The 12,164-nt window shown below is 47.0% G+C and overlaps 1 protein-coding gene across 2 annotated transcripts in view; it reads left to right on the top strand.

Moving 5' to 3' along the window:
* The window catches only part of LOC146808646 (NXPE family member 1-like), a 225,509-nt gene that overhangs the window by 87,156 nt on the left and 126,189 nt on the right, over nucleotides 1-12,164 (top strand). Inside the window, exon 1 of one of the 2 annotated variants that reach the window (XM_085623684.1) lies at nucleotides 11,017-11,153. The exons of the other annotated variant lie outside the window; for it this stretch is intronic. The gene's annotated coding sequence lies outside the window, so the exon portion shown is untranslated. Of the gene's footprint in view, nucleotides 1-11,016; nucleotides 11,154-12,164 lie in introns of those variants that run through there. 2 annotated transcript variants of the gene reach the window in all.

Below are 12,164 nucleotides of genomic sequence, written 5' to 3' on the forward strand. Positions count from 1 at the left end.
CAACGTCCCTAGAGATAGGGAAAGGTCTCATGACCATAGAAACCTGAATAAGATTGTCCCTCCCTACCAGAGTGGGGATGACATCCACAAATGGATAACTGCACTGGAAAGGGCCTGTAAAGTACAAAGAGTCCCCCAGGAGCAGTGGGCAGCAATCGTATGGCTCTCCTTTGCAGACAAAGGTAGAGATAAGCTCCTCACTGTTGGAGAGGAGTCAGATGATTACAACAGTCTGAAAAGTGCCTTAATTGATGGGTTTGGCCTAACCACTGAGCAATACAGGTTAAAGTTCAGGGATACCCAAAAAGCACAGACTCAGGACTGGGTAAACTTTGTAGATTGTGCTACTAAGGCTCTGGAAGGTTGGTTACTTTACAGTAAAGTGCATGACTATCAAGGATTGGACAATTTGATCATGAGGGAGCAGATCCTTAATAATTGTCAAAATCATCTGTTGCACCAGTACCTGGTGGACGTAGATCTGACCTCTCCCCAAGAATTGGGAAAGAAGGCAGACAAGTGGGTCAGAACCAGGGTGGGGCAGAAGGTACAGAACCAAGGTGGTGAACCCAAGAAGCAAGATCCTAAACACTCTGGCAAGGGTGGGGAGAAGGGTAAAGACCAGAAGTCTTCAGAAGGCCCCCAAAAATCTTCTTCAGGTGGGGATTCACAGTCTAACAAGGTAAAAGGCCAAAAGAAACCTTGGTGCCAAATCTGTAAACAGAAAACTCACTGGACCAGTGACTGCACCAAGTCCAAAGAATATACTCCAGCCACTATTGCCCCTAAGGCAACGGTTCCCCCTAGTACAGCTACCATAGGTGGTGGTAATGTCCAGAATAAGGATGTTGTAGGGTTGACCCTGGGTTCTGAGATGGACTCTGGCCTAGTCAGAGTTCCAACTCAGGCTGTTCTTGTCTGTGATGGGGGCATGGATATGTCCCCCTTTGTGAGTCCCAATAATCTGGGCAAATAGAGACAACAGCCTTTAATAAATGGAGTAGAGGCTTAGGCATTCAGGGACACACGAGCAAGTGTCACAATGGTGACAAAAGATCTTGGGGATCCTGGGCAGGTTATACTTGGTGAAATGTACCAAGTGACCAATGCTAGCAATGTCAGAACAGACCATTCTCTGGCAGTTGTTAACTTCTACTGGGGAGGGGTAACTGGCCTTAAAGAGGTTGTGGTAAGTGCAGACCTACCAGTACAGTGCTTGCTTGGCAATGAGCCTGGGCTGAAGTGGAGCTCAGGACACATGCAGAAATGTTAGGGATCCCTGCTCATGTCTTTGCTGTGACTAGGTCACAGGCCAAAATGTCTAAAGCTGTCCAGCCCTGGATTCTGGAATAATGGACCAGGTGCCTCACAAGAGGAGGTGCAGTAGGGTTAAGGCAGTGCCTTCCCACCTGACTCAGAATGCAGATCAGTCTCCTCAGGGAGATGATCTTGAGCCTGAAGAAGGAACTGTCCCACAGGAGCTTGAACCTGACCAGGTTGTGTTCTTGGGGACATGGGGCCCTTCCAGGTCTGATCTGAGCCAGGAGCAGAAACCCTGCCCCTCTCTTGAACCCCTTAGAAAGCAAGCTGCTGATGAGGCTGCTGGGAATGCTAGTGGCACCTATAAAGTTTATTGGGATGATGGACTCCTTTATTCAGAGTGTAGAGACCCCAATCCTGGTGCATCCAGGAGGTTGGTTATACCTCTGAAGTTTAGGGGCTTCCTATTGACACTAGCCCATGATATTCCCCTAGCAGGACACCTGGGCCAGAACAAGACGTGGGACAGAATTGTCCCTCACTTTCACTGGCCCCACATGTCTGAAGACACTAAGGAGTTTTGTCGCTCCTGTGTGACCTGCTAAGCCAGTGGCAAGGCAGGTGGAACCACAAAGGCCCCCCTGATGCCACTACCTGTGGTGGGGGTTCCCTTTGAGAGAGTTGGGATTGACATTGTTGGTCTCATGGATCCTCAGACAGCATCTGGGCACAGGTTTATACTGGTGGTAGTGGACCATGCCACCAGGTACCCAGAAGCAATTCCCCTAGGGACCACTACAGCACCTGTAGTGGCAAGAGCTCTCTTGAGTGTATTCTCAAGAGTAGGCTTTCCTAAGGAGGTAGTATCTGACAGGGGTGCAAACTTCATGTCTAGTTACTTGACTGCTATGTGGAAGGAGTGTGGAGTGAACTACAAGTTCACCACATCCTATCACCCACAATGCAATGGTTTAGTTGAAAGGTTCAACAAATCCTTAAAGGGCATGATTAAAGGACTCCCAGAAAAGCTTAGGCGAAGATGGGACATACTCTTGCCTGGCCTTTTATTTGCATACAGGGAGGTGCCTCAAAAGGGGGTTGGTTTCAGCCCTTTTGAACTTTTGTTTGGTCACCCTGTCAGGGGTCCGTTGTATCTGGTTAAGGAAGGATGGGAGATACCTCTCAAGCCCCCCAAACAGACTATAGTGGACTATGCACTTGGTCTCTGCTCCAGGATGGCTGAGTATATGAAAAAGGCAACCAAAAACCTTGAGGCTAGCCAGAAAGTTCAAAAACCCTGGCATGACCAAAAGGCTGTACTGACTGCCTACCAGCCAGGACAGAAAGTGTGGGTGTTGGAGCCTGTGGCCCCAGCATCCATCCAGGACAAATGGAGGGGCCCCCATGCAATTGTTGAACAGAAAGGGGAGGTCACCTACTTGGTAGACCTTAGAACCCCTATCAGTCCCCACAGGGTACTTCATGTCAACAGACTAAAACCATATGTTGACAGGGCAGACATGGGCTTGCTCATGGCTACTGATGAAGGACAGGAGGAAGAGAGTGACCCACTCCCTGACCTGCTTTCTCAGAACCCTGATGATGGGTCAGTTGATGGTGTAGCCTTGGCAGGCAGCCTCACTGCCCAGCAGCAAACTGACTGCAGACAACCTCTCAGCCAGTTCAGACATATGTTTTCTCTGACTCCAAGTCAGACCACCTGGTGCACTCATGAAGTGGACACTGGGGACAGTCTGCCTGTGAATAATAAGATCTACAGGCAACCTGACCATGTCAGGGACTGTATAAGGACAGAAGTCCAAAAGATGTTGGATCTGGGTGTGATTGAACCCTCAGTTAGCCCTTGGGCTAGTCCAGTAGTCCTGGTTCCTAAACCTCAACCCAGTGGTGAAAAAAGAGAAATGAGGTTTTGTGTAGACTACAGGGGTCTCAATGCAGTCACTAGGACTGATGCCCATCCCTTCCCAAGGACATATGAGCTAATAGATACTTTGGCCTCAGCCAAGTTTCTAAGTACATTTGACCTGACAGCTGGCTACTGGCAGATCAGACTAGCTGATGATGCAAAGCCAAATACAGCATTTTCTACCCCTAGTCGGCACTATCGGTTTGTGGCAATGCCCTTTGGTTTGAAGAATGCACCTGCCACTTTCCAAAGGTTGGTGAATCAAGTCCTTACAGGCCTGGAAGACTATAGTGCAGCCTATCTAGATGATATTGCTGTCTTTAGCTCCACCTGGGTGGATCACCTGGTCCACCTGAGGAATGTTTTGGAGGCCCTGCAAAAAGCAGGCCCAACTATCAAGGCTACTAAGTGCCAGATAAGGCAGAGTTCGGTTGTGTTCCTGGGCCACCTTGCAGGTGGTGGCCAGGTTCAACCATTACAGAGCAAAATCCAGACCATAATGTACTGGGTTGCTCCCACTACCCAGACTCAGGTGAGAGACTTCATAGGCCTGACTGGGTACTATAGAAGATTTGTCAAGGGTATGGATCAATAGTGACACCCCTGAATAATTTAACCTCTAAGAAAATGCCCAAAAAGGTTCAGTGGACAGCTAGCTGTCAAAAGGCATTTGATGACCCGAAGCAGGCCATGTGCACTGCTCCCATTCTGCAGAGTCCAGACTACTCCAAAAAGTTCATTATGCAAACAGATGCATCTGAGTTGGGGGTAGGGGTTGTATTGTCACAGTTGAATGATGGTCAGGATCAACCAGTAGCTTTCATAAGCAGGAGGTTGACCCCCAGAGAGAAACGTTGGTCAGCCATTGAGAGGGATTCCTTTGCAGGGGTTTGGGCTCTGAAGAAGTTGAGGTCATACTTATTTGGTACTCACTTCATTGTTCAGACAGACCATAAACCCCTCTTATGGCTAAAACAGATGAAAGGTGAAAATCCCAAATTGCCCAGGTGGTCCATTTCCCTACAGGGGATGCACTATACAGTGGAACATAGACCTGGGAGTAACCATTCCAATGCAGATGGACTCTCCAGCTATTTCCACTTTGAACATGAAGACTCAACTGGTCAAGGTTAGTTTAATGTCCCTGCGTTTGGGGGGGGGGGGGGTAGGAGAGTAGGATCTGCTTCACATGTTTACCCCCACTTTTTGCTGGTGTTTCACTGTTTTTGAACTTTAGTCCGGCTGGGACCCTGGTATTCAGGGCCCAAACCTAGATGCTTCCTCTCTAACATGATTCCATGTACTTTAGGTACATTACAGATTTGATCTGAGGTGCCCTTTTAAGTCCCTAGTATATGGTATACTATGTACCTAGGGCATAGTTACCCCAGAGGCCTACCAGGGGCTGAAGCATGTATTATGCCACCCATGGAAAGCCACCCAAAATTACACCACAGGTCTGTTACTACAGCCTGGGTAAGGTGGTGCATGCACCCCTTACTGTGATATAGGTTACCTATATCGCTATATATATACACACATACAAACCTATAAGTCACTCCTATGGCAGACCTTATGAATCCTGAAGGCAGAGTGCTTGGTTCTTATGTGAGAGGGTGCCCCTGCATGAGCAGAGCCCCTCTGCAGCGTTCAGAGACCCTTCTGCTGTTTGTAGTGCAGCCTGACCATATACTCTTAAGTGCATTATAATCAAACGGTAAATGCTAACTTTGGACTGGCTGCACGGAAACATGTTGTGTTTGGTGTCAAACAGCTTGGAATCATACCCCCCCCCCCACACCAGTAACTGGTGTGGGAGTATGATCCCACCCTTCTAGAGGGAGAGACATGACAGCACTGGTATACCCGGTATAAACTTAATAGAGCCCTGGCATTACAAAATGGATGCTGCAGCCACAGACCCGGGTCTGGCCTCCTGCTGCTGACCGAAACTCCGCCAGGGGAGGCCTGGACAATAGGTTTCCCCTGCTCTGGCGCGAAACTGGACAAAGGAAATGGGTGTAGCCACCCCTCTTTCCAAACTCTCCCATAGGTGGGTCTCCAGAGTATGTCCAACCACCTACCTTAGTATAAGTATGGGACCCCAGTCCTTAGGACTTTAGATTACCCTGGACGAAACTCTGACGCTGAATCCTGGACCTTCGATGCTCTGCTCAAGACCCGAGGACTGAAGAAATCTCCTTTGGGGTCAAGGAGCGACTCCCCTGCTTGGCAGGCACCAACGAAGCAATTTGCATCATCGAAGCTCCCGCCGGACTCCAAAGTATTTGCAGGCCAGGAAGAGGATTTCCAGACATCTCAGAGGCTGACCTATGTCCCCAGCAAAGCTGAGACCAGCAGCCCTCGTGAGTAGCGTGGAACCGGAACTCCTGGTCACTGTTCATTTCTGCAAGTGCATTGACTTCCTGACGTCTATTGAAGTTGTACTTCGGCTGACTTGTAGCCCCCACCTCGAATTTCACCACCAAGCAGCAAGCAGGGGAAGCAGAACAGAGAGTTTGTTGAAGTATTCCCTGTAAGCCAATCAACTTTTGTGTAGCAGGAGTTTGAGATTCTGCATCAGTAAGTCTTCCCCCTGTTTTGGGCAGTTTGTTGTAGTTTTAGGTCGGGCCAGTCAGGTTCTAATTGTTTTACACTTAGTTTGTTTTCACGTCTCAGTCTAAGGAATGGTGTCAACGGGAGCTGCTCGGCTTTATTCATGGTGGTAAACAGACATAATATCGAATTGAAAATATCGACAGGACAGAATATCGAGTTTTTAATATAGAATGGACAGAATATCGAATTGCCAAAATATAGTGGTGAAAAATATCGAAAATCAGGTAAGAAATAAAATATAGATTTAAATAATATAGAAGTAAGTAATATCAACAGTCATAATATATTTGTTAAAAATATCGATTTTTTTTTATAGTGTTTTAAGTGTTAGTATATGTGTTAAAAGTATGTATAAATTTTGGAATGTATGTTTGAATATTTTTAAAGTAATGAATTTTATGTTATTTAATTTTTGTGTAATTTAATTCCGTAGCGGGTTGTGGGTTTATAGGGGATTAGGGTGGGAAGTAATTTAATTATAGTACATTAAATAATAATTTTTAGGAATTATTAATTATTTTTAATTTAATTTTGCGTTTTACTTCTGTAGCGGGTTGTGGGTTTATAGGGGAATAGGGTGGGAAGTAATTTAATTGTTATTAGGTAATTATTAATTGGTATTGAAAATTAATTGGTTTGTGCTTAATTATTGGTAAATAATTTGTATTAATTGTTTAATTGATAATTATGTTAATTGTATTAATTTATTATTTGTAGCGGGTTGTGGGTTTATAGGGGAATATGGTGGAAATTAATTTAATTGTAAATTATTGAAATAATTTTTGTATATTGCTAATAAATGAATAAATTAATTATTAATTGGTATTTTATTTATTAATTTTTGGTATTGAAAATTAATTGGTTGTTAATTAATTATTAATAGGTTATTAATACAAACATTGGTATTTATAATAAAGTAATTATTAAATATTGTTTGGTAATTAATTTTAATATTTTTATTTGGTATTGATAATGTATTTATTTTTAATAAAATATTAAATTATTATTTTTTCTACTACTGCACTCACTGGAGTGGGAATAGTAATTTTTACCCCTACGCTATCCAACCCTTTCCCTACTATTGCACTCACTGGAGTGGGAATAATAATTTTTACCCCTACGGTATCCAACGCTTACCCTAGAGTTGCACTCACTGGAGTGGGAATAGTAAATTTTACCCTCCCGCTATCCAACCCTTTCCCTACTGTTGCACTCTCTGGAGTGGGAATAGTAATTTTTACCCCTACGCTATCCAACGCTTACCCTACAGTTGCACTCACTGGAGTGGGAATAGTAATTTTTACCCCTACGCTATCCACCACTTTCCCTACTGTTGCACTCTTCGGAGTGGGAATAGTAATTTTTACCCCTACGCTATCCAATGCTTTCTCTACTGTTGCACTCACTGGAGTGGGAATACTAATTTTTACCCTCCCGCTATCCAACGCTTTCCCTAATGTTGCACTCTCTGGAGTGGGAATAGTAGTTTTTACCCTCCCGCTATCCAACGTTTTCCCTACTATTGCACTTACTGGAGTGGTAATAGTAAATTTTACCCGCCCGCTATCCTACGCAAAAAATATTGCATTTTTTAAATTAATATTACCTTAATATATATGTATTTTTTTAATTTTTTTTTACTTACATTAATTATTTATTAATTTTAAAGTAATTTAAGTATTTGTAAGTATGTTTCAGTTAATTACATGTTTTATTTAATTAATTTTAAGACATTTACAATAATTCGATATTATGACTATATTTTTTACAACGATATTTTGGATTCGATATTTTTGTACTTACCTGTTTGGAGATAGGCATTCGATATTTTGGCATTCTATATTTTTCCTTCTATATTTTGGTAGTTCGATATTCTTCTACTCGATAGTATGTCAGTGATCCATTCATGGTGTCTTACCAATATTAAAGTTACCTGTCAATCATCAGAGTACAATGTATAAGGTTTGGTACAAAAACATAACTTATATTTCTGTATCAATGCAGATCATGTGCATTATCACAATAGATCTAAAACAGCTCTCATTGCACAATGTGACTGTTAAAAATCTAGCCTTATAGCCTGCTGTCTCGGTGGGCCATACTGGTCGCTTACACCAGCCATTCTAATCTCTGAGCCAATTAACTTTCATCAATGGAACTCCCAACATTCCAATTGCTTTTATTATTGATTTACACAGTTCCATGCCTCAAACTGATACAGATATGCATCCACCCCACCCACCCACCCACCATGCAAACCACATACATTGCCCTTACCTACCATGAGAAATAATATTGCCTCAGCCTCCTTACCTTGAACACTGGGGTTGTTGTGTTGTGGGGGTGCAAGAGCAGCAAAGGAAGTTGGGTTCTGCACCCTCTTGTTGTTTGCCCAAACATTATCTAAAGTTCAGCAGGCTTTATCAGATGTTGAAAAGAAAAATATAACATAATTTAGTAATGTCAACCAATCACATAAATTATGGGGCTTATTCTCAAGAACGTGTGATTACCATCGCAAAAGTAACTTAATGCAACTTCCAACATCGCAGTCCATCGCAGGAGAAGAACGCCGTGATAACGAAGCATTCTCAACACGGCGACACCATGCGATATACTCCAGATAACGCGTCAACTGACCGCGTTAAAATCAACGCCACACCGCAAAAATGAGAAACGCAAACGTAAAAGAAGTTGCGATGAGGCCAACCGCGATTTAAAAAATCTGCGAAAACCAGCTACAGGCCTGCAATTCACACGCCTCAGGTGGGAAAAATCACCATAAAAGTAGAAAAAAGCTGACAAATGTCAAACAACAGCGAAGCACAATGGATGTTGCCGGAGCAAGTACGGACGAGAACCAGAACCCCACAAGCCCCCCGGAGGACCTGCCTGTGACCTCGGGGACAGGGAAGGCCAAGGAGAAGAAGAGTAGGAAGAAGCGCTTCAGTCCGCAGGAAAACAGAACCCTGATAACGGAGGTGATAGAACACCATCAACTACTGTTTGTCACCTCCACTGTGTCATTGGCAACAAAAAAAGGACTATGGCAGACCATTGTGGACAAGGTGAATGCAGTCGGAGTGATGAAGAGGACCATGGAAGAGGTCAAGAGGCGCTGGAATGGTGTGAAGTGCAAAACCAAGCAGAAACTCGCAAACAACCGGAAGGCAGCAATGCAGACCGGAGGCGGGAGTCCAGCGCCACAGGAGGAGCTGGACGAGATGGAGGAAATGATGTCCACAGTCATCAGTGGGGAGATGGTGGCAGGAGTCGGGGGACCGTACACTGCTCAACATGACCTGACCCAACAGGGTGAGTAACGACCAGGGACTGGGGGGATGGGGGAGATGGGCACAATGGCACACATGCACAATTAAGTAGAGCACATCTACAGACAAACCATGCCCCAGCCCCCAAATCCCACCAAGAGACCAATGTACCCAAGTATGCAACATCGCAGCACTGTATAAGCAGAGAAGTCAAAGGCACACCGCATGTAAGGGATAAGGGGCAGCAAAATCAGAGGTGCAGGGACGACTCTCCAAAATGCAGCACACACACATAACATGCAGAGCACATCAACACTCACAATGTAGCACAAACCGCAACACGTCCACAACAGAACACAGGACACAACTCGTGCCGGCGTGAGGCACATAGAACAGCAGAAGACGAAGATGCGGATGAAACCGCCTTCATGGTAAGGACGACGCAGTAGCATGCATCTCCTCCATATGGCCAGTTTCAGCTTGGTTCTCCCCTCTGCATCGTCACCTTCCACTGTCCCCTGATGCACTCTGCAAACCTCATCTTGGACCTCGCAATGGACTGCCATATTCTGTTTGATCGCCAATGACACAGCAATCAGACTGCAGACTGAACTCCTCCATTTCCTTTGGACTTGTCATTCCCTGAAAGACTCTGGCTGCCCTCCATGGGCCAACATCGTCCTGTGGGGTTTGCATGGCCCTGCACTGCTCCCGATGGAATACTCCACTGAATGTGCATTAAACATTCCGAATCACACAGATGTGTTGTGTCTATGGTCTTTCAAGTGTGGAAGTATGGATGAATGTAGGGTCAGTGATTTCCTCTTTGGCTATGTGGCTCATGTTGTCGGACTAGGGTCACAGGCTGACACATTGCCGAATGTTGTCCGGGTGGCGCCGACGCAACAACAGCGACACATGCATTTGTTACTTCCTTGTCCAGCCCCACACGGAACCACGCCCAGAGCCCCGGGGTCATCGTGCAAACCCTTACGCTGGACTAGTATAAGCCAGGCCAGCCCACTACACTTACGCACACGAGGGACGACAAAGCTACATGTGCCAGGACTTCCCTGTTGTGATCTGCTGACCACAGGTCTAGTTGTCAGCATGCCACAGCCACTCCCTCACGGCTGGCTTACACCCACAGCACACCCATCCAGCACACACATCACAGGACATGTGACCCTGCCAATAAAAAGGGCTGAGCACACGTGCTCGATGACATTTCCAACCTCTCTTGGGGTGTATCCGTGTGGTGTGCATGTAGGCATGGGGGCCCAGGGGCCTGAGACATCACATTCCGCCGGCCCGGAGGTGACATGAAGGCATCCGCACCACGATACCCAATCATAGAGGGTCCATGACTTGCGGGGCACAGACTTGGTGGCACCGGATGCACTGCGGCTAGCAGAGGCACACCGCCATGGAACGGTGACTTTTGGGTACTGAGGTAGGGGCACCTTAAGTGCTGAGCGGGTGTGCAGCCTGCGACGATGCCCCGTCCTGGCGGTCCAGACTGCTCAGGTTTTGTGTGCCCTGCTGGACCGCAGTCTAGGCCTGAGTCAGCGGACAGCGGGGGCCTACCGCCACGTGGCATGGCCTCGCTGGCCACAGAGTAAGTGTCACCTCAAGGGCTGAGCGGGTGTGCACCTTGCGATGATGCCCTGTTCACTGGTATGTCCTCTGCCATGGCGAAATCAAGACACAGCACCAAAAGTAAGACCTGGTGGCCTGCGGAGTGGGGCTGCATGATGTGGAGGTTGCCATGTCCGCGGGCCCCCGGCTTGCAGCGGCACGTGGTGGGCCATCTTTTCTACACACCGGTGGTGGAAGGTGAGCAGTGAAGCATGGGTGCGCAGGGGCGGGCATGCACCGCTGGGCGGCGGGAGGGGCTGGGCTGCAGCTGGCTGGGTACGCAGGGGTAGACCGGCGATGATGTCGTGTGCCATTGTATGTAGTTTGCCATTCATGTATCTGGACTCTGTTTCAGTTGACGGATCTATTTCAGATGCGGGTCCTGGTGAACTGCACTACATGCCGGCACGTAGTTGGAGACACACCGGTGGCAGCAGGTGAGCAGTGTGGCCTTGGTGTGCAGTGTCGGCACTCTCTCTCCCTGTCCATCTCTTCTGTTATCTGTGTCTCTCTCCCCCTCTCTGTCAGTCTATCTCTCTCTCCCTCTCTCTGTCCGTCTATCTCTCTCTCCCTCTCTTTCTTTCTTTCTCTCTCTCCTTCACTCTCTCTCTGTCCGTCTGTCCCTCTCTCTCCCTCTCTTTCTCTCTCTCTCTCTCTCTCTCTCTCTCTCTCTATCTATCTCTCTCCCCCTCTCTGTCTGTCTATCTCTCTCTCCCTTTCTGTCCGTCTATCTCTCTCTCCCTCTTTCTCTCTCTCTCCTTCGCTCTCTCTGTCCGTCTATCTCTCTCTCCCCCTCTCTGTCCGTCTATCTCTCTCCCCCTCTCTGTCCGTCTATCTCTCTCCCCCTCTCTGTCCGTCTATCTCTCTCTCCCCCTCTCTGTCCGTCTGTCTCTCTCCCCCTCTCTTTCTCTCTCTCTCCTCTCCTTCGCTATCTCTTTGTCCCTTGATGTGCGCAGGACCTTCTCATCATGATTTTTGTCTTGTGTGATGCTCATTTTTGTGACGACACATGCATGTCACCAGATGTAATTGTGCGACGTCTGGCGGATTATTTGGTGCATGATTCCATGTAGTTGATGTGGCATGTCTTTGGCTGGAGGGGGCGCCCGGGGTGGGGGGGTTCTGGGGGTGGTGGTGGTGGGTGTTGTGGCCCTCTTGGGTGTCCGGCTTGCATGGTCAGTGACTCCATGGCATCTGTTGCCCTTCAGGTGTGGCTCTGGGCTGTGCTCCCTATAGTGGTGCAGGCTGTCGTCCGACTTTACTCCAGGTCAGAGAAGGTGTTACTTTCCTGCTGCTAACGTGTCTTATTGCATGTTTTGTGTTCTTATCGCCGATCTGTCTGGTCGTTGAGAATGTTGCGGAGTGGTGTTGTCGCGGCTTTTGGCACAGGAACGCCTACTCTGCATCTCATTAGTGATAGTTGCAGGGGTCATCTGTGGCGATGTTTT

The sequence above is a fragment of the Triturus cristatus genome, chromosome 8 (genome assembly GCF_964204655.1).
Source record: "Triturus cristatus chromosome 8, aTriCri1.1, whole genome shotgun sequence".
In the NCBI taxonomy this organism is placed as follows: Eukaryota; Metazoa; Chordata; class Amphibia; order Caudata; family Salamandridae; genus Triturus; species Triturus cristatus.